The following is a 23,198-nucleotide window of genomic DNA, read 5'->3' as shown; positions in this document are numbered from 1 at the left end:
ATGCTTCCAACACTAAATGTGTGTATTTTCCCCTCACATGAAACAATTCTGACACTAACTAGTCAGTTAGTGCAGTTTAGGGGTTCAGTCCCATAACACTGCCCCCTACTTCAGACTCCAATCACATTAGTGGTTACCCACACTACTGTGTAACTTGGCTATGAATCTAGCCAAGTTCTCCTTCTCAAGTTAGAAGTTTATTATAAAGACTCACAGAACTCAGGAAAACACCTGACTTTCTATAGCCAGTTTATTGTTTTAAAAAAAATACAACTGAGGAATTGGCCACATGGAAGAGATACTAGAGCAAGATACGGAGAAGGAGCACAGAGCTTCCATGCCCTCTCTCTGGGTACACCAACCTCTCAGAGCTTTGATGTGTTCACCAACTCAGAAGCTCTCCAATCGCCATCATTTAGGAGTTTTACAGAGGCTTCATTAGGCAGGCATGATTGACCGGATCAGTGGCCATTGGTGATTAAGTCAACCTCTAGCCCCTTTCCTGAAGTTGAGTGTGGGCCTAAAATGTCCAATCCTTTAATCATGCCTTGGTTTTTCTGATATCCAGCCCACCGCATCCTTTAAGAGTCATCTTATCTGCATAAACTCATATAAGGTTGAAAGGGGCTTATTATGAATAATGAAAGATTCCCCCTTTTACTCTGTTTCTGAGGAAATTGTGAAAGTTTTAGGAGCTCTGTGCCAGGAACTGGGAAGCATGTATTAAAAGAAATACATCTATTTCTTATTATGTCATAATATTAGTTATATAGAATACTTTTTATCCTTGATTTTTATATTTTATATATCTATTTTTATAATATATAAAATGTATTTTATAATATATAAATATTTTATATATAATAGTTATAGTGGTTACATACATAAACTAAATAATAGCTATAATAATTAGATATTCAAATGATTAGATAGATGAAACTCGTTTTATGTTCAAATTTTCCCTCTCATATTGTGCATTTTCACCAGGAATTATTCATTGCAATCATGACCAAAAGCTGTGGTACTAATAAGTTTTTGAGAAAACTCTGAAGTGAACCAACAAGAGTTGAGAATTATGCAATTGACATATTTTTTTTCTTTAAGATCACATAATTTAATCTCTTGATTGGCTTAGAATGGAACCTGTGTCTCAGCATTTTCTGTACTTTGTGAAATGGCTTTTATTTGTATTGCACAAATGATAATACTCACCTACCTTTGAGATTTCAGATAAGCCTTATTAAAATTGAAACTTATTCTAACACATTATTTTGGAATTGGAATTTAGTGATGTGAAAGGAAACATCTTTACATCTTATAGTAAAATCATTGTAATAATATACCACTGCCTTGTTCCTTTATTAAATATTTTTCTTATAAAAATGATGACACAAATCCCTTTCAATTCAGTACATGCACTAAAGTGCACCATATACAAGGGGTGATAAAAAATATGGTGAATGTTTAAATTAAAATGTATTATAGTAAAAGACACATTGTTATTAATCCCCCTCAAAATACTCCCCCTCACTTCGAACACACTTATCCCATCATTCTTGCCACTTTCTGAAGAAGTTCTAGAAGTCCTCTTTCGTGAGTGTCTTTGCTTCATCCTCCATCGTGACAATGCTTTGTGTCACACATCACTCTGGTTTGGCAATTTCTGTCCAAAAAAACATTACTGTGTGTTCTCATCCACATTATTCATTGAATCTGGTACCATGTGACTTCTGGCTCTTTCTCAAAGTTAAAATTACCATTAAAGGAAAATGTTTTGAATTGATTCAGGACATCAAGGCAGCCATGACAGCGCAACTAAAGACACTCACGAAGAAAGAGGACTTCCAGACCTGCTTCAGAAAGTGTCAAGAGCGATGGGATAAGTGTGTTCGAAGCAAGGGAGGATGGATGTATTTTGAGGGAGATTAATGGCAGTGTGTCTTTTAGTGTAATATTTTTTTAAATTTAGTCATTCACCGTATTTTTTCATCACACCTCGTATGTGTTTATATGATTTTAATAATGGTGAGAGAGCTCATACATCATGTATCTTAAATTATATATTAAAAATATTACCAAGAGCTAGGCCATTCAGGACACTGATTTAATTCCAATGCCATTGATTATTTTGCCAACAATATCTAGAGACTGCCATTGAAATGATACGCTTTTGAATTGGTCAGGGGTATGGTTTTCTAATCTGCATAAGTTATGTTCATGGATCAAATTTATTAACTGATGATTCATAAAATGAATTATGTTACTTTTAATAATAGATTGAGCAATATTTATATACAAATTAGTTGTTTGTATGATTGCTAAGATTGGTTATATAAGTCGATTGATATTCTCATTGAGGCCTCTATCTGTAAGATTTGATTGACAGGTTCAACTGGACAGCTCTAGGCAATTAGTAGGTGAGGGTTTTTTTTTTTTTTTTTAATCAAATAACTGCTGTAGACACTTGTCAAACTACCCCTAAGCATTGCTGCTGGTTGTGCTGCTATGCATGAAAAATATCCTTCTTTAGTACCCTCTCCTTTTAATATAATGATTAATATTTCCTCAAGTTTGTAAATACTATCACTGGTTTCCTAGGTGAGGATTGCTATAGCCTGACAGGGAAAAAAAAAAAAAGTCTAACATATTTCAGAAGCACAGACTTAGTTTCTAGAATTTTATTGGTAAGTCAAGATTTGTTCTTAATAATTCTGGGTATTAGTTAGGGTGGGCAAAATATCACCTGGGACTTAGGAGTTGGCATGGGTTGAATTGTGTCATCCAAAATAATATGTTGAAGTCCTAACTCCTGGTACCTGTGAATGTGACCACATTTGGAAATAGGGTCTTTTCAGATATAATCAAGTTAAGATGAGATCGTTAGGGTGGGCCCTAATCCAATGTGACCGGTTTCCTTATAAGAAGAGAAGACAGACATACTAGGAGAAAGACAGTGTGATGATGTAAGTGAAGATTGGAGAGATGCTTGGAAAAGACAAGGAAGGATTGTTCACAGAGTCTCAGAGGGAGTATGGCTCTGCTGACATCTTCAGTTTAGACTTCTGGTCTCCAGAACTGTGAGACGATAAATGTTGATCTTTTAAGCCACCCAGTTGTTGTTACCTTGTAATATAAGACCTGGTGAGCTTAAACTACCTGGAAAAAATAAAAATCAAGGCATAAGTTTCTCAAATTATGCACCAAATTAATATTCAATAACAAACTGAGGTTAACACACACTTATTGTATATTTACTATGTATATGGGTTTATTCTTATTGTTGGGGGACAGAAGGAGAAGCAAGAAAGAGAGCAAAGAGAATATAAAGAAAAATATATTTAGTCATTCCTTTAATGACATGTGAACTTAGAAGGGATATTAGACATCTAAATTGTTAAATATTTTACAATTCAGTGTTGCATAATTGTTAAATAGCACTCAATTGAGTTTAATTTAAAATAAGTGTTGGCATGTAAAAGATTTCAAAAGTCAAAAAAAAGGCATAAAGTTGTACAAATTAGTAGAAAACATTAGCACAAATGAAAGGGAAAATTTTATGGTGTTTTTAGGAAATGATGAGAGGACCACTGTACTTTATACCTACAAACATGTATATGTATGCATGTTTGTGATTTATTTTCCCTAAAGAATTAGACCTCTAATAACATATACATGTCAAAAATGACTCACCTATAGGAATCTGTTAGTACAGATGCGTAAGAAAGGGAGGCTGAGAGAAACAAATGCCCTTGGTACTGGGTGGGGGCATCCTAGTCAAAATAGTCCAAGTGTATCGGCAGGGCTGCTGAAGTGTTGAGACAGATGGAAGAGCATGAGCTGAAAAGCTTGCCTGTTCTGGATGGAGTCTTTAGGATAGCTTAGTCTGATTCTGCTTACTATTGTACTGATCAACTCTTGCCACAATCATGGTGCTCAGGTGGCATTCAACAATAACAATTTATGGATCTTGTGTTTGAAGTCAATTAGATATTGACTAAGCTCTGATAATCATGGCTGGATTTGTCCATAGGTCTTGAGATCAGAGATCTTTGGGCTGATCTAGGCTAGCCTCAGATTCTGCTCTACATGTCGCTCATCTTCTAGCAGGCTAGCTCTGCCCTATTACGTGGGTGAAGTTGGAGGCACGAGAGCACAAATGGAAACCACAAAGTGCTTCTTGAAGCCTGAGCTTGGCGGCACCTTACATTCATGTTTGCCTCAGTTGCTTGTCTAAGACCAGTTGGAAGGGCATCACAAAGATAAGGCTTAGGGAAAGAAACTCTACTCCTTTACTGTGAGAAACTACAAAATAACACGACAACGGTCATGCCTAAAGGTGAGGATAAAGAAATGAGGTCATTACTGCAATGCACCACAAATATTAAATTAACTTCTACCATTGCTCCCTGGAGTCCCTTTCACATCCTTATTTTGTTTCCATGTGCTTTATGCATGATTGTGGTACTCTGAAATCTATGACAGTAATCCCTAGATATAACTAAGTAAATTGTCAGCGAAGTTGTATAAATCAGTTTTACAAGCTTAGATATCAATCTTCTCCTGAGAGACACATTCTACATTTAGATGTTGGGGGAAAAAAAAAAAAAATTAGACATCTCTTCCTGAAAGGCTGAGGGAAGAAAATATTTCATTGTAAACTCAGGGTGATCCATGTGATCCTTGGGGTCGGATAGCTGATCTCTCACACAAGCTCACCCCATTCTAGTCAGGCTTTTGAATTAGTGGAAAATAAATTTACCTCAATATTTAAATTTCTGCAGTATGTTGAAATTTTAAAATTATTTTGACTGCAGAATATTTTCTGTGAAAAATTCAGCAATATTGTATATTAATCTTGGCAACAAAATGACAATCACAGCTGAAAAGTAAAGAAAATCAGCTATGGCCATCTGCCATTCTAGTGACTCTACTTTTGTCCTTCATCTGATGTGATTCATCACTTTTGCTTGAGGCCTTTATCATGTGCTTTTTATTTAATTCATGCTTATTTTTCAAATGGCTCATTGGATAGATGTTTCTAAGTGTACAGTGACCTTCTTCTAAATAATGACTGTTTGATAGAAATTCTTTCTATCAGTTTAAGTTTCATTACCAGGGGTATTCTTGAGTCCATTGTTTTAGGGAAAAAATGTACATATTATATATCACTTTATATCACTTTTTAAAATCATTTTGTCTACTCAGGATTAATATTTCTGATGATAATGTATTTTGATAATTATAGAATCAGTAATTGGAAACTGAGAGTGGCTATTCAGAAGTAAATAACAGTTTTTCCCAAATAAAGAAAATGCAAAATGAAGATTGAAAACTATTTTCCAACAAAAATCCTTTCTACTTTCAGCTCCTTAAAAATTATTCTCTACAGCATCATTCTATTAACTTATGAAAACAATGTTTTTCAGGTGTTACTATTTGCCATATGTTTCATAGATGGTCAGTAATTATAGGCACATGTAGCTATTACCTTTCTGTGCTCTGCATACAGAGGGTTTCTCAAATAACCAACCCACTTTTTTGAACTTGTAGCTTGTGGTCTTTGAATTACCTCTTTTCCTTTCTCAAAGCTTTCTGTTCTTTTTGTGTAAAGTGCAGCAACATGATTAGTTGTTCTTCCTCATATCTCATCAGTTCGTAGTGCGGTTCCTGGAACACAGTGAGTCCCCAGTAAACAGTAAATAAATGAACACTTGGATTATATTTGTAAGTAGTTGTTTATCTGTTGGTCTTCTCTATTTTACTAGAGCTAAGTCAGAAGTTTGTTAAATAAATTGATAAATAAGTATTTATAATAAATATTATTAAATATAAGAATTTCATAGGAGCAGAAAAAATGAAACAGTTTTACTTTTGATGGACTCAGAGATTTGTAAATCTATTTGATCTTTTTCCACTGGTAATTCCTCACATAATTTGGAACGCTTATTCCAAGGTACCTGCCAGCACAAAGCTTCTCGTGGTGGGGTCCTGGAAGATTCCATGCAAGCATTCAAAATCCTTTCTACCCCCATTCCTTGGAGCACCCCTTATTGGTAATGTTTGTGCCAAGCAATGGAAATAATCTTTAAAAAGAATAATTTTTTTGCATTTTCCCTAAATGATCTTTCATCTGTCCAAATAAGTACCTTAAATATATGTAAGAAAATAGAAAACTAAATATCCTCTCACTAAAGGAACATGGAGACGAAATAATAAAGCTGAATCCATGTTTTGATGTTGACTTTTCTTCCCTTCCTTTTATTTCCCTTTCCTTTTCCTCCCCCCACAGCACTATTTTAATTGTAGAGTACCAACTGCAAGTGGTTTGTGACCATGAAGTGAAGAGCTATTCCATGATGAGTAGATGAGTATAGTGACAGTTTCCTTACTAACAAATATACACTAAGAGATTCCCTGGAAGGATGTAAAATAATACATGGTATTTAGAAATAAGTTTCAGATATACCTCCCTCTTGACATTCTTTTATGTTTTGCCTAGAATTGCCTTTCATCTATATGAGCCATTTTCATTTTAAGTCAGAAAAAGGCTTACAGTTTCCCACTTATTCTAAAATGTACATATCATAAGTTGCTTACTGATCAAAAGCAAAAGAATGGAGAAAATTAAACTTCTATGTGAAAATATCAACTACAAAAATGTTATATCTAACCTAACTTCATACAATGAATACCTGATGACAACAAATAATTACACATGGATTGACATGTTTTATGATCTTCTTTTATATCTGGAAGTCAATTAAGTAACAGAAATCTGCCACACAGTGTCCCATTATTAAGATAAATTTGCAAGATAAGAGGATGACAACCATCATCAATCAAGTCATTCTGTACTAAGAACACTATGGACAGTTAATACCTAACAAGAAGTGTAGGTAATGCATATTATTAACTGTGAAAGTTCATTGCTTCTGATAGGAAGCGAATGATGATTGGAGATCCGCAAACATTTACAAAATTAAACAAAAATAAGAACTAAAATAAGAACTAATTTCTATTGTAGAAATTAGCTGAGGGTATTGATTATAGATTAATTGGAATAGTTGGACTAGATTAGTTGGAATGTAAATTCAATTCTCAACTTTGGTGGTCATTTCAAATGGTCAGGTGGAGTAAAAATATATTACTTCAGCACTTGATGACAATCTCCGTTGGGTTGTACTGAGTCCAAAATACAGGGAGTGGCTCCAAGGCCTGGCAAGATAATTTGCCATGGATATTCCCAGTTTTGTCTATCCCTATTTATTTTCCGAAAGTATAGTCCTTTAGGTCTATAGGCACAGTCAATTTTCTTCAGAAGAGGCCTTAAGAAGTGCATGGAGGAAATAAAAGGACCAAAACTGAGAGTAGGAATTTATTGTAGTAACATGCTACTTTTGTTTTGGATAGCCCTGTAATTTGCAACATTAATATAGGATGTTATCAATATCTTCAAGGTTTTCCTTTTATAGGATCTGGTCTTATGTTTGGTTTGTAATGAAAGGTCAATAGTGCATTATATTAATTGATTTATCTCAACAAAATTCCATTTGAATTAGTACATATACAACTTCTTTTGTTATAGTTACAATAAGCGGAAATATGATGGATGTTTATATTTTTACACAATCTACAAAATATTTATCATGTAACTAAAGATGATATGGATCAATTGTATGGTCACAGAGAGAATAAACAAGAGCAATATTATTTTATTTAATATAAGAATATAATTCTCTTGTTATTAAATCTTATGTGAAGCTAAAGCAAACGTATTTACAGGAGATATCTGGGATGACTTAAAATAAAAAAAAATATATCAGATGGTGGTTGTATGTTAGAGAGCTACTCTGCAAGAAACTATGTGGCAACAGTTAGAATATTCCTTTAACTAATTCACATATTAAATGATGAAAAGGTGGTTAGTACAAGGGGACTTCTGCCTCCTTACTAATTTTGTGAAACCGTGGATATGGTTACTTTTCATGACATAGTTAAAATATCTGATGAGAATAAATTCCTACTCTCAGTTTTGGTCCTTTAGTTTCCTCCATGCACTTCTTAAGGCCTCCTCTGAAGAAAATTGACTGTGCCTATGTCATTATATAGTCACTATAAAGTTTGTTATGATTTATTCACTTTCAATGTTCTGACAGTTTAATAACTAGGTGGCATTCCTTTTTGGTTATGTAATGTTGAACAATAACTAGCACTGAACATTTGCCTTTGAGATATCATATTAAAAGGAAAGATATACCTCAGGGCAATTTGTCATAATGCCCTAGTCAAAGGCAGAAATCAGAGAGGAAGGATTGATATGACACCTTTTCATTTCAGGTGGAAAACTAAATATATTCATGTTACTTCAATGATAAGGTAGATTCAATTTGGGATCAAACTGCATAGCGTGTATAATGTGGATTTTTAGTAATTGGAGTGCTTGTGGTGAAATCGTGGAGAAATACTTTGTGAAAGGATAAGAAAGGCCCCTAGAGACAGTGTTATTTTTGGAAAGAAAACACCTCCATTTTCTGTGGAGATTTATTGTATATGTTTTTTCTGTTAGGTTTCATGAAACTGACGAAAGTCTAAGAGTGAACTGACTAGAAATGATATTTTACCAAATTGGTGTATGTGTGTGTGTGTGTGTGTGTGTGTGTGTGTATATTTTTTTTTGCAGAAAAATAATGAAATGCTCTTTTCTTTCTCTTCCTTCCTTTCATTTATGCATTTATTTATTTATATGAAAGTATTGGCATAGAGCCTTGGCAGTTATCAGTAAATGTTGAAAAAGAGTGTTCTGGAAGATGGAAGACTTTATGTAAAATGCATGAAAAACTTCACTCATTTTTGGTGGGTTTGGCTTTCACATTCTTTCCATATTACTTTCAGGGCTTTAATATTTCCCTGGAATAGCAGAATCTGCACAGTGATTTAGCATGAATTATGTAGTCTAATGCAAGTACCACAGAACAAGTGTTTTCCCTATCAACATATTCAATAGGTACATTACATTCTTTTTATCCCCTATTCAACATTTAAGATAATTTATATGTAAATGTTAGATCTGAATTTTCAAATAGCATTTTTCTACATGCTGCCTATAAGATATCTTTTCTGTCCTGGAAAAAAAGAATAATGCTATGATTTCCCATGGTTAATTCAATCATGTAGTTCTCTACCATGCCAACCAATACGAATAAAGACTAGAGCCACAACAAATCCTAACTTTTAGTCTTTAATCTAAAGTTTTAGAATTTAAAACTTACATGTATCTTTAAAACTGTCAGACTCACTCTGTTACATTCAACTTTTTCTTTTGTACGTAATTTGGTTAGAAAAAGCATTTTGTTTCACACAATATGTGTAGTGAGATATCTTTCATGTAAGCAAGGAAGAGATATAAGAAAATATTGATTACACTATATTATAATATAATATTAAATATACCATAAGTAAAATACACTAATGGAAGAAAATAAGGGTCTGCTAGTTTTGTACTCTATATAGTAAATTTGTTTTTCACAGAGTTTTAGGATAGCAGTTCTGACATTGCTTTATTAGAATTCTAGGACTGGGAAAATCAGTAAGTATATAGTGAAATAATGAAATACAGTTTCTCATTGTCGGAGAAATTGTCAGAAACAGGAGTTGCAGATAAAGACGGGGATGACTTCAGTGAGCTCTGTCGTGTTAGAGGTATTAGTATGAATTCATGGGTGTTGATCTATATACAGATTGATATTAAAGTAGATAGGGATGCACGTATGTATGTACTGACATATACTTCATACGAGTGTATTTTCTAGCTCTGTACACTGAGAAGGGCTAAGTGCAATGACATATCTTTGCTTGGTTTCTACACCTATTCTCCAGTAGAAGGAACAGGGCTCTTTAGGAAAATGACTGTTTGCATAGGCATTATTGTACTTGGCCAACTGATTGTAATATGCATATGGAAGGTAAAAGAACCACAGATAGCTACAGAATTTCTGTAAAATGAGAAGTGTTTAGATATCAAGACATTATAAATTGTGGTAATTAAGAGAGTCTGTGTTTGGATTAAAGACAGATAGATGGAATAAAAAAGTCAAGAAAAAGACTATACACATGTGTGTATATCCATATTCACACGTATATGCATGTATGTACATACTCGTGTGCATGTATATATATATGTGTGCATATGTGTGTATGTATATGTATGGTGCAGGTATACATACACATTTATCTAATATATATCTGGTATTGCATACTACCAGGGAAGAACTATTCTAATCTAATCTACATAATCTTTATGTCTGAGCACGTACCAGATTATTCACTTAAAAATTAAATTGATTCACCAGACATTTATTGAAAAAAATGGGCATATACACACTCACACACACACGTGCACACACACACTATGGGTATTGTAATTAAAGTATAGAGTAATAAAGCTAAGTTTTATTGAGGGCCAACTATATTCTAAATACCCATCAAGGGAATTTTGCAGTGTGACAGACTCAGGAGATGCATGTATGGTGTGGGAGCAGATTTAATGAAGTATATAAAAAAGAAATATATTGGGTTCAGAATGCCAAAATCAAAAGAAGTCCAGACACTAGTTTAGTGAAAAATCTAGATTTTGTAGGATATGAAACAAAAAGCAATTACATTTTTTAATACTTTCTTTCAACCGTCCTGTCCTGGAGATATATCAAACAAATCTCACAGCATTTTCATTTACTTTCACATCTCATTAGATAGTCTAATGTTTCCAGGTTTTTTAGAAAAACAAAATATGGTCAAATCTAAACAAACCTTTGTTGTCTGATATAAACTAGAACTTCCACTTTATTTTCTTAATCTCAAAAGTCTGCAATGAGAAAAGTAGGGGAGTGATAAATATGGTCAAGTGTTTTTTTTTTTTTTATTGGTTGATTGACGTTGCTATTTGTTTTACTCTTCTGCCTTGATCCTGCCTTCTACCATTTTATATACTTCTTCCTCCTCCAGGGTTTTGAACATGGGAGAGAAATGGGGAATGTAACAAAAGTGGACAGGTCTGGCATAGTTGGTGATGTCAAATTTCTTCATTTACATTCAGTTATTTAATTTTTGAGTGGTTCATAAGGACTTCACCCATCCTCTCCCTACAGTTTCCAGGACATGCCTCCATTATGTAACTGGCAATTTGCAATTCCCCTTGTCAGCCCCTGACTTTCAGTGGTCCAACCCATGCTGAATCTTTCTCAGTGGGTAATTTTGACCCTTCAATCTGGCCTCTTGACCACAGTTCTTTTCAAAAGGACTCAGGTCCTGGTTTCTTTTATTAGGTTCACATATAGCCAATGGGGCCAGACACCTTTGCTCCCCACCAGCACCCAATCTGTATAAGCGCAGCCTGCTCTCTGTGGCTTTCTCTTCATTCAGCCATCAGAGAGGCAGCTAAAGCCATTGTTGCACTTTTGGATTTTTCACAGGAAAGCCAAACTTTTCCATGAGTTTTTAAGGTTGAACAGAATGGTGATATAGCCAAAGGTGTGCTTTCAAAAACGACATTAAGCATCTCCACTGTTTCTACCTAAAACGTTTCTAAATCAATAAACACACCCTGTTTTTGGTTGAAGAGTATCACTTTGCTATTCTCAGTTGGTTGTTGGGCTACATGGAACTTTGTGGCATAAGAATAGTAGATACAGTGCAACGTAGGAGAGAATTATGTGTCTGATCACCTTGTTTGCCAAAGAAGGTCAAAGTATTTTTTATTGTCATAAATACTTTAATTTCTGGTTCCATACAGCTGCATTAATCTAAATAATGTGACTTTCCACACATTATGGATCTACTAGATTTTGCAAGTGTTAATTTATTAGAGGTTAGATTTTTAACATTTTAATTATATTTGCTAGAATACTCTAATTCATGGAAAGATTATTGAATTGACTAGTTTTCTGAGATTATTAGCTTTGTCTATAATCCTGCATAAATGCCTGTTGATTTTAATCTCTGGAAGGGTTGAAAAATAGTCAATAAAAGCAAGAATTCTTATGGCTTGGATTTAAGTCGTTTTTGTATTATAATTGAATTTGTTCCGCAATCCTGGCCTACACAGGCCTTTGTAAATGTCTGTTAAGCTTTTGAAAGTGGCTTGCATTATATAATCAGGAAGACAAGACATATAATAGACCCTTTACTTAGTATTATTTTTAAAAAGCACCACTGATTTAGTCTATAACATACTGTTAACAAAATAAATTAATAATAATAATAATAAAAATCCTTGTTTGGAAAGAGTGATTGCTGAGCTTTCATTTAAATTTTAGACCAAAATAGCTGAAGTAGTCTTATTGCTTAAAATTACTTTGTGGAAATCGTTCCCATTAGAAAGAATGATATTTGCAAATCAAACAGATGAGTTTGTAGCTCACATAGCTGACTACTCTTCCTTGAAAATTTCTCATTATCAAACAAGATGATACTCTATTTAAACAAAGCAATGAGAGTCTACTTTTCATTCTGTTCTGTGCTTGATGAAGGAGATTGCACTGCTGTGTGCTTCTCCAGACTTCAAAAATGGGCAGGAAAACGAAGTCAGCCTGAGGAAAAATCAGGTTAAAAGTGGTATTTTGGGGTTCCGTCTGTACCCAACGGCAAACTCTGTCTTAGGATAGACTTAAAGTGGACCCTGTATTTCCCACCGAGTTTCCTCTAAGTCTTAGTTTCCCAGTCAGCCGCATGGTTAGAAGATTGAGCCAGGCAGTGCAGGAACTTCTACCTGCACAATTCAGAAATATGTAAATATTTTACAGAAATGACATATTTGATGACCCGCTTAAACAGTTAATATTTGGAGGTTACGATGGGCACATACAATGAGCATAAGTTTTCATAGATATTTTACTGGGAAAAAAATATGTCACCACTTTTCATATACCTTTGTTAAGAAAAAAATATGCCTTGGCCAAATTCCTCTATTTGAGTTAATGCAATTTGCTGGCAATCTTGTTTGGACCATACCTGTATTTTTATTTAAAAAATCCAAAGGTCAAGTAAGTATTAATACATGCTCTCTGAGAATCAGAATGGGTTGAAATAGTCAGAGAGGCTATTTCACTAAAATAGAATCGAGCTGGGCATTGAAGAAGAGGAAGATGGGAGTGGGAACAAGTCGTACTAGGAAGAGTGCCCTTGCTCCTTTATGGCTCGCTCTCTTCATTCAGGCTTCAAAGACAGCTCACACCCCTCGAGGTCCGCACAAGTGCACTTACGTGGAGACTGGAGGGCATGTTAACAGAGCAATGAAGAAATTACCTCTTAGAGCAAAGCATATGTATTAAAAAAGTGTGGAGAATGTGGTTAATAGGTCAAGTGGAGGAAGACCTCAGAAGGCTCTACAGTCAGTCTAACGCAGTAATAAGAACACCGGCACCGAGATCAAGTATAAACACACACTGAGTATCTACAATGGGTCAAACACTGTAATGTGAACTGAATGTGAATTATCTCGTTTAAATTTCATACCTACCTAATAGAGTAGGTATTGTTATTATCCCATTTTATTAGTGAAGAAAGAGTCTTAGTCATGGTTAAACATTTTCCAAAGATATAATGTTAATAAGAGGTCAGCTATGAGCTCAAACTCCTGTCTAACCCACCATTTAAGGTTTCTTTGGACAGTCTTTGGCACATGATTGAAATTCAACGAACAGTAGTTTTATTGTTGTAATTGATGCAATTGTTACTTTGACTCCATTCCAGAAATGATATTTTCTGTCTGATCTCCTCTTCAATGAATGACCTTCCATCTAACAGTACAGACAGCTCCCTGCAGTAAAGACTGTTCCTCTAATACAAACTACAGTGATTTTCATGTCTTGTTCTCCTATTATAGGTAATATAAACTACATAGAGGATATTATATAAAATTTAATTATTCTAGCAATCATGTTAGGGTATTACCTCCATTTAAAAAAAGGCAAGAAAAATGTAAGCTTTTCTGAGTACTTATCAAATACAAGGCACTATGTTAAGTACTTTATATATATTGTGTTATCCTCCAAATAACACCTATTCTTACTACAATGAGGACTAAGTAGGTTTTACATTCTGCCTCATGTTACATTGCTAGCTAAGGAGTAAACTGAGTCTTAGCAAATTACATACACGACATAAAGAAACATAGCTATTAAGCAAATTAGGATACTGAAGTACAGAGTTATGATAACTTCCTAAGGTGGAAAGAAACAAACAGAAAATAGAACTAAGATTCAAATCACCAATTAAATAAGGCTAGAGCCAGGAAATTAATGGTGAGAAGATTAGAAAAAATGATCAAATTAATTGTTTTGTATTCATATAACTTACAGGTAAGTTGTGGGGACAGCTTTGAATCCAATAATCATACTTGTAACTGCAAGATGATGTCTCAATAGTAGAAAGAAGAGACCCGCGATCCTGTGACATGTTTCAGTTGAGATGTATACTTAGTCAAGGAGATCAGGCCAGGAAGATTTCCCTGATGAAGAGGTGATTAGGTTTGGAGGGAAACAGTGAAATAAGCAAGGGATGAAAAAAGTATTTGGTGTTTAAAGTTCTAAATGGTAGGTGACAATTTGAAGAACTAGGAGAATATGAGATACTGTTTTATCCCACCAGAACACACTGCCATTCCTTGAGTTAAATTCCTTGAGCAAAGGAACTCATGTTGTTCTATAAATGGTTTAACTGGGTGGAAGTTGCAGCCAGGGAACAGTTTTACTCCCATTATGATCTAATATGTTATTGTGCCATGTTCAGCGGAGTTCTTACTCAACTGAAAACAAATTTGTCATTTGATGAGTCTGTACAATTTTGCCAAAATACGTATCTTAAGATCTGTGTCCAGAAAGTCTTTCTCTACCTTCAGGATTGGACAGGGAAGCTTCCTCAAACTGGACTTTTGGAGGACATTTAACAAAGTATCAGGAATTGGCCAGGAGAACCCTCGGAACCCACTCTCGACATTTCATGCACAGACATTTAATACAGTGAATTGGGTGACAAAGTTGTCAGAAAAGACAGAGGGGTTAAAAAGGAGGCTGGGGTGGTCTTACCCAAACACTAGAAAATACAGGAAAGAAGACCTTACTGCTATTTCTGGAGGCCATGGCTGTCAGAAACTAGATACGCTTGGCTGCTGCAAAAGCATCATGATTTCTCTTGCCATCACTGCAGGAGTAAGCCAAGGCACTCCAAGGAATTACAACTGCTCAAGGAAGGGTTGAGAAGTCAAATGGGGTTGAGCTGGCTCTAGCCTTCAGACACAGCACCAGTCGCTCCCATTTGCAAAGCCAACAAAGATATTGCTGCCAAAAGATTGTGTTCTTTCCCATGTCTCTGATATTCAAGTTAGCAATAGTACTGATTACCAAAAATTTCCAGTGAAAACACCAATAGTCTAAAACCAGAACTGTTTTATAAGAACAGAACTTGCACTCATAATAAAACTAAAGTTTCATACAATCTGATATTCTTCTTGTAATTATCAACAAGGAAGATTTTATGTGACGTGATATTTAAAACCAGATTTGTATGCATTTATCTATCATGATATTCTAATTTGGACTGGACTTAGCTTAAAAGCTTTTTTTATTTTTTTATTATTTTCATTTATTATTTTTATTTTTTTTTTACTCATCTTGCTTGCAGCTACAATGATCTGCTAAATTGATTGGTGCTGCATGATCTCAGGTAGTCTGCTCACATGTCTGTCAGTTACCTACCGTGTTTCCCGAAACTAAGACCTAGCCAGACAATCAGCTCTAATGCGTGTTTTGGAGCAAAAATTAATATAAGACCCAGTCTTATTTTACTATAATGTAAGACCTGGTCTTATATAATGTAACATAAGACCGGGTCTTATGCTAATTGTCGCTCCAAAGCACACATTAGAGCTGATTGTCCAGCTAGGTCTTATTTTCAGGGAAGCAGGTAATTGGGTCAGTTGGCTGAAACACTTAGGATGTTCTCCACATGGTTCCTACAGCAGGATAGCCCTGAGCGTGCAGACGTTGCAGGTGGGAATAGAAAATGATGCAGCCCCTTTGGAAAAGAGCTCGGCAGTTTCTTCAAAAGATATGCATATATTTATCATCCAACCAAACAATTCCATCGTTCGATGGAAGAAATGAAAACATGTTCACACAAAAATCTGGGGGAATATTTTTAGCAGCACCATTTATAAAAAATAAAAAAAAAAAAAACAAGAAATAGTCCATCTATTGAATGGTTAAATAACTGGTATATCCAGACAATGAAATGTTATTCGTCAGTATAGAGAAACAAAGCACATTCTACAACATGGATGCACTTTAAAAACATTATGTTTATGAAACAAACCTAACACAAAACACTACAGATTGTATGATTTTACTTATATAAAAAAGGAAATCTCTAGACATATAAAGTAGGTAGCCTGGAGCTGAGGTGGCATCAAGAAATAACTGCAAACAGGAACAAAGGAACACATCTTTTTCAGTGATGAAAATATTTAAAATTGGAATGTAGTGCTTGTCATGAAACACTAAATTTACTAAAAGTCATTGAATTTTACACACACAAGTGAATTTTATTGCATGCACATTGTGTATCAATAAAGTTGTTTAAAATGTGACTTTTAAAAAATGAAAAGATGGTTTGAAAATATCAAAACACATGATTAGAAGATTTAAATAAATTGATAAATTAAGCACTTTATAGGATTCCATTATTTTTTTTTACTCTGTCTTACCTAACACTAATTTCTTTTAAAATTAACATTTAAATTTTCTGTAATCCAAAAGATGCATATTTTTCTTTTTATTTCAGATGATTTGAGTTGTGATTTCCAATATTTATTATATAGTAAGCAGATACAATTAGAGATGTAATACTGTTTTACTGAGATTCGAACTATGCATTTAGTAAGTGGGGTACTATTCCTTTTTATCTCGTGTTTTATCAACATAAAAGTATAGCAGATTCAGTAGTAAGTTAAATGACATTTTATCAAAAAAGTTAATTCAAGCTGCAATGAACATTGGAGCACACTTGTCTTTATGGGTAAATGTTTTCAGATTTTTTAGGTAAATACCCAGGAGAGGGATTGCTGTGTCATATGGTAATTCTATTCGTAATTTTTTGAGGAACCTCCACACTGCCTTCCATAGCGGCGGCACCAATCTGCATTCCCACCAACAGTGTATGAGGGTTCCTTTTCCTCCACAGCCTCTCCAACACTTGTTACGATTTGTCTTGTTGATGATAGCCATTCTAACTGAGGTGAGGTGATATCTCATTGTGGTTTTTATTTGTATTTCTCTGATGATTAGTGATGTCGAGCATTTTTTCATATGTCTATTTGCCATTTATATGTCCTCTTTAGAGAAATGTCTCTTCAGGTCCTCTGCCCGGTTTTCTTTTCTTTTCTTTTTTTTTAATTTTATTTTTTTAAATTTATTGGGGTGACAATTGTTAGTAAAATTACATAGATTTCAGGTGTGCAATTCTGTATCACATCATCCATAAATTACACTGTGTGTTCATTGCAGCTTTATTTACGGTGGTCAAGACATGGTAACAACCAAAATGTCCTTCAATAGATGAATGGATAAATAAGTTGTGGAATATATACACAATGGAATATTACTCAGTGGTAAGAAAAGATGAAATAGAACCATTTGTGACCACACGGATGGATCTTGAAATTATAATACTAAGTGAAATAAATCAGACAGAAAAAGTAGAGAACCATATGATTTCACTGACATGTGGTATATAAACCGAAAACAACAAAAGATCAAGACAAACAACTGAAAGAACAAAAACTCATAGACATAGACATTAGCTTAGGGGTTACCAGAGGGTAAGAGGGGAGCGGAGCTCTAGAAGAGGGTAAACGGGTCTAGTATATGGTGATGGAAGGAGAACTGACTCGGGGGTGGTGAACTCACAATGTGATATATAGATGATGTATCACAGAATTGTACACCTGAAATCTATGTAACTTTACTAACAATTGTCACTCCAATCAACTTTGATTTTAAAAAAAAGAAAAAAGAAAAAAATGAAATAAAAATTTGAAAAACAAAAACAACAACAAAAAAAAGTTAATTCAAAATAAATTATATCATCTTAAGATGTAGGACTCATAATATCATTAACATCATCTTTTTCCTAATTTCATACATGTACAAACTTCATTTGAAGTTAAATTACTAGTATCGTTTTCTCATTTTTAAATGGAATACTTGTTTCTATCAATTACAGGCTTTTTATATACTGTAAAAACTAGAAAAAAAATTAACTTTAATTTGCCTACTATTGTACAAGTAAGGGGATATATAAAACTTGCTGCTTATAATGTTCAGGTGTGCCCAGCCCTGTATCGTGAGGGAACACTGTCTCAGGGGTCTATCTAGTGGTATCTCATAGGAAACATCAGGGATCCGATGATATCTGGATAGGTGGAAAGCCTCTTCTCTCCTTGGATTTAAAGGAGTTTTTCCCCAACAATGTAATCAGAGTCTTGGCATTGAGAGAGAAAGAAACCATCTAGTGACTAAGGTGATAGAGTATGAACGGCCTTAATTGGTCTATTTTATTGGCCAACAATAGAACAACCATCTTGGAATGAAGCCCTGAACAGATATGGGATAAAAGCATAGGATTCTGAAAGGAGGATTTAGACTGGCCTGGGAATTATCTTAAGCTACATGTGTTAAGGGCTGCACTTCACACACACAGACACACACAGACACACACGTGCACGCATGTACACATAATACACTCATGGATGCGATATGTATCAGTTTGGAAGGAAATTCTTTAAATATGTTTATAAAGCACTAATTTGAGGAAGTCCTCTAAAGCTATTGTTACATACTCACGTGGACCAGGCAAACTGATTGTAGTGTCAAGTCTCCACTGCCTAAAGCAAGAACATTGAAGAAAGCAGCCCCATTATCCGATTCTGCCTTGTAGAGGCGCATTCATCAACAGCTGTTCTGTTACACTGATAGGAGCTAAGTATGCAGAGGTTGCGCGATAAGTGGCGATGTGTTAAGTTTGTGCTTGTGCTGGGAGACATATCAGGAGGATAGAGACAAGTGCACCCAATGCTTTGCTTCGTTTATTACCACGATACTTATGGCAAAACATATCCGTTTCTTTTATAGGCAGAATTCATTTTATTGCTCTTCACTTTTTTGTGCTTTGCAGATATTGCAGTTTTTACAATTTGAAGATTACGATCCTCCACCAGCAAAAAGATTATGACCTGCTGAAGACTCAGATGTTGGTAAGTAGTTTTATCATGAAGTATTTTTAATTAAGGTAGGTAAATTTTTTTAGCCATAATGCTATTGCACACTTAACAGACTAGACTATAACGTAAACAGAACTTTTATAAGCACTAGGAAACCAAAAATTTAGTGTGACTTGCTTTATTGTGATATTGCAGTGGTCTGGAACCAAACCTAGGATGTCTCTGAGGTATGCCTGTATTTTTCAACTGAACTAACTGATGGTATGGATTAATTACATTTTCCCCTATTTTCCAAATGATTTTTATTTTTAAATAGTTTACTTGGTATCTTTTTTTTTTTTTGTAAATTATAGAGAGACATCAGACAACTTTGCAAATTCAGTGTAATTTACTTATCAGTTCAACTTAATGTCACTTTTTATAATTTATGCTTTACACAAATAATGTTGTATCAGAGTTCACTCCTCATATACAAATGCATATTTTCTAGAATAATTAAATATATGATGTGAGAGAAATGGAGTGGAATAACTTTTCATTGTTAAATTCATTTTGAGGTTGAAATTTATGTTTAGAATAAATAGAACAGGTACTGATTGGATGATGGCAGTAGAAAGGTAAGTAGAAATAAATGGTGATGAAATATTTATATCAAGACACTTTTTAAAAAGTAGTGGAATAAAAGGAAATTGGCAACCCGAGAGCCACTGATTTAGAAGGTGGGAGAGGAAAAGAATATTTGTTCCCACTTTGGGTGTCTTCCACGTTTGGATGATTCTAGCTTCTGTTCGAGTGCCAATGAACAAGGCAGAAGAAAATCCACACTGAAATTTATGATGTGATTTCAGCGTGTAGTTTATTCTTAAAGACAAAAAATGAAGGTAGCAGTGTATAAGAGCAGAAGCATATACACTGAGGATGAGGTACATCTCAGAATTAGGAAATTGGAGGACTAAGAGAAGTCCTTGAATAAAATAGACCACAGTATTAGAGGTAGTACAAAACCAGGACAATGCATTGCTAGGAAAACCAAGGAGGGAAGGATTTCAGGGACGGCATGGCAAATAGTTTCAAGTACACCAATTGCAGAAGGAGAAAGACTATCAGAAAAATGTCAGTTTCTTAGAATATGAATGTCTGAAGTAGCTATTGATTATTTATATGTGCTTCTATCTTTCTTATTTTTAAGAAAAGCAAAACGAATATTGTGTAATAAATTTAACCTGCCTTGCTAGTCTTAATATTATGTTTCAAATAATTATAAAATTATAAATAAATAAGATTTATTACCCATTTACAGCATAACCTATGATAGTCTATGATCATTCCTTTTGACATACATTTCTGAGACATTGCAAGTTTAATTAGCAAAACATTTCCAAGAAAGAAAAAATATGCAAGTAAGGTACAAAGGGACAGAACAAGTACATTTACAGTTTTTATGTTTTCATTTCCCCTTTTTAAAACACTGGTAACTCTATTAACTATATTTTTGTAAATGAAATATATCATAAAGATTTATGTGATCTCTGCTATTGTATATGAGTAACCAGTAGTTTTTACATAGTGTAGAAAATGATTAAATTTGAATAAATAGTTAAGAATTGGGTGAATATTGCACACGATTTTTAACCTAATTAAAGAAGTTGCTGTCAGGATTTTGAAAAAGTCCCCGTGTTAAACAGCTGGGAAAATTGAGCCTCACTAGAGGCATGAACTTTAATTGCCAAGGATAAAATGCCCATTTTAATTTAATCTGTTAAGTTAATTATTATTAATGGCACAATATAATACTAAATGGATTTCTCCCCCCTCCCTTTGGCTTAGATATGAATTACTTATAAACTAGAGTGAAGCCACAGCTAAAATTTCTATTTTAGTACTTGTAAGCTTCTTCCCAAATAATAACCCCCACCTACTACAGAATTACCAGCCAATATGCCAGCAAACCACTGTATAATTATGTTCACAACTCCGTTCTAATTGCAGTAGTGACAGCTATTACTAGCAAAGGATTTCACTGAATGGCTTATTTCCAAAAGAACTCCAGTTGTGGCAATTCACTGTCATTCTTTCAATGACAGGGACAGAGGTAAAAGTCAAGGAGTGATTTACTTTTGAAAGTTAAACGTATTTGATTGAAATATGATCTTCAAAATGATGCATGCATTCACTCAATAGATATTTATTAAGAGTCTGCTATGTTTCATGAACAGTTGTAGTTTTTAAAGATAACACAGTGAGAAAAAAACATTAGAAGCCTGATATTCAGTGCACCCTCTACCTGCAGCTTATCTTCAAACACTAAGAGGGACACTTGAATTTGTAGTGGAGCCAAAGTCTTACCTTCACCCTCTGTGTGTGTGTGTGTGTGTGTGTGTGTGTGTGTGTGTGTGTGTTTTGTTTCCCTATTGGGACTGAGAATTATATTGACATTAAGACAGATGAACAGATTCTCAACTGCAGAGCTACGAAATCAGAATCCTAAGGGGCAGAGCAAGCTCTCAAGGTGACCCTTGCATATAATTAAAGAACAAGAGGACTAAGGGAATCTCTGGGCACGCTGTCATGAGAAGCCTGGGTTCCAGGATTTTACCAATTATAATACAAATAAGAATCACTGAATTTCCCTCACTCTTTCATAATCTGGATTTACAGATCTGTTATGTCTATAAAATAAGAATACAAGGACTTGTGGCCTATATCTATGTCAATCAACCATCTATTTGTTTATCTTGTTCCAAGGGAAATATACTGAATAATTTCCATTTTGTGATATACTAAATGAGATTTCCTTTAAAAAATAAAGATATGTTAAGAATAACCCATTTATAGTTGAATGGAAATGTCTCAGGACATGATACAGCATTTAAATTCCAGTTTTCCATATATCTTCACTAAAACCTAAGTTCTGAATAATTCTGAACCTCTATCTCACCTCTTACCGTGAGCTTATAATAGAAATTGAGCAATGTAAAGGTTACGCTTAAAGCGTTCCTAGAATACTAGATAATTGGATTGTTAGTTATCAGGCCCTTCAGGTCCATGTTGGTACAGCTTAGAAAGGTGCTGTTTCACAGAAACCTAGGTGAAACCATTTGTCTTGAAATGCTGCGCTGCTGGAGCCTGACTGGCTTTTAAGATAAGGCCGAACTGGACACCTTGAAAGCTATTGGTGCTAGCAATGGGAACATTCTAATTGAGTGCCTCTGTTCCTTTTTCCATTGATACAGCGGGATTCTGTTTATGTACACGTGCACGTCAAGCCATTTAGGCTCTTGTATGGCAATTGTTAGAGGCAGGCATTTGTGAAATACTGTTGATGCTATTTAAATACAATTTATCTCTTGTCACAGATGACCACCATCTGGTGAAAGCCTTTTATTCTTTACATTATGATTTCGCTTTTTATTCATTTGTATCCCTCTAGTTAGACTAGATTCTTGACAGTCATTTCAAATTCCATTTAGGGAATAGCACCAAGGGGCTTCACCAAGATGAATAAGACTTCCTCATCAGGATCCTGATGTGGCTTTGAATGAAAGAACGCATTTCCAGAAAGTTAATAACTCATGGGGTTCATCACTTAAAATGAAACTACACTATAAAGTTCTTGAAAAAAGTAAAACAAGTATTTTAAAATTTTAAAGCAATTGCTATATTTAACTTGATTATTTTTTCCTCTTCAGGGGAATCTAGTTCCCTTTGCATGGGGATGAAAATCTCCCCCTTTCTCCCCATAGATCTATTCCCTTGCCTTATATCTTGATAATGAGAATAAGAGAATTCTATAGAAATATATTTTGAACACCCCCAGTGTCCTAGCTCAATTGTATTTTTGTGCTGGGGCAGAGTCAGAAAGCAACAGTATTATCAGGTAAAACACTGAATAAACAACTCCAGCTTACCATGTTTTGTCTCCAATTGG

This window comes from Rhinolophus ferrumequinum, chromosome 18 (genome assembly GCF_004115265.2).
Source record: "Rhinolophus ferrumequinum isolate MPI-CBG mRhiFer1 chromosome 18, mRhiFer1_v1.p, whole genome shotgun sequence".
NCBI classification, from domain to species: domain Eukaryota; kingdom Metazoa; phylum Chordata; class Mammalia; order Chiroptera; family Rhinolophidae; genus Rhinolophus; species Rhinolophus ferrumequinum.
The sequence above is the reverse complement of the archived record's forward strand: the minus strand, read 5'-3'. Positions refer to the sequence as shown.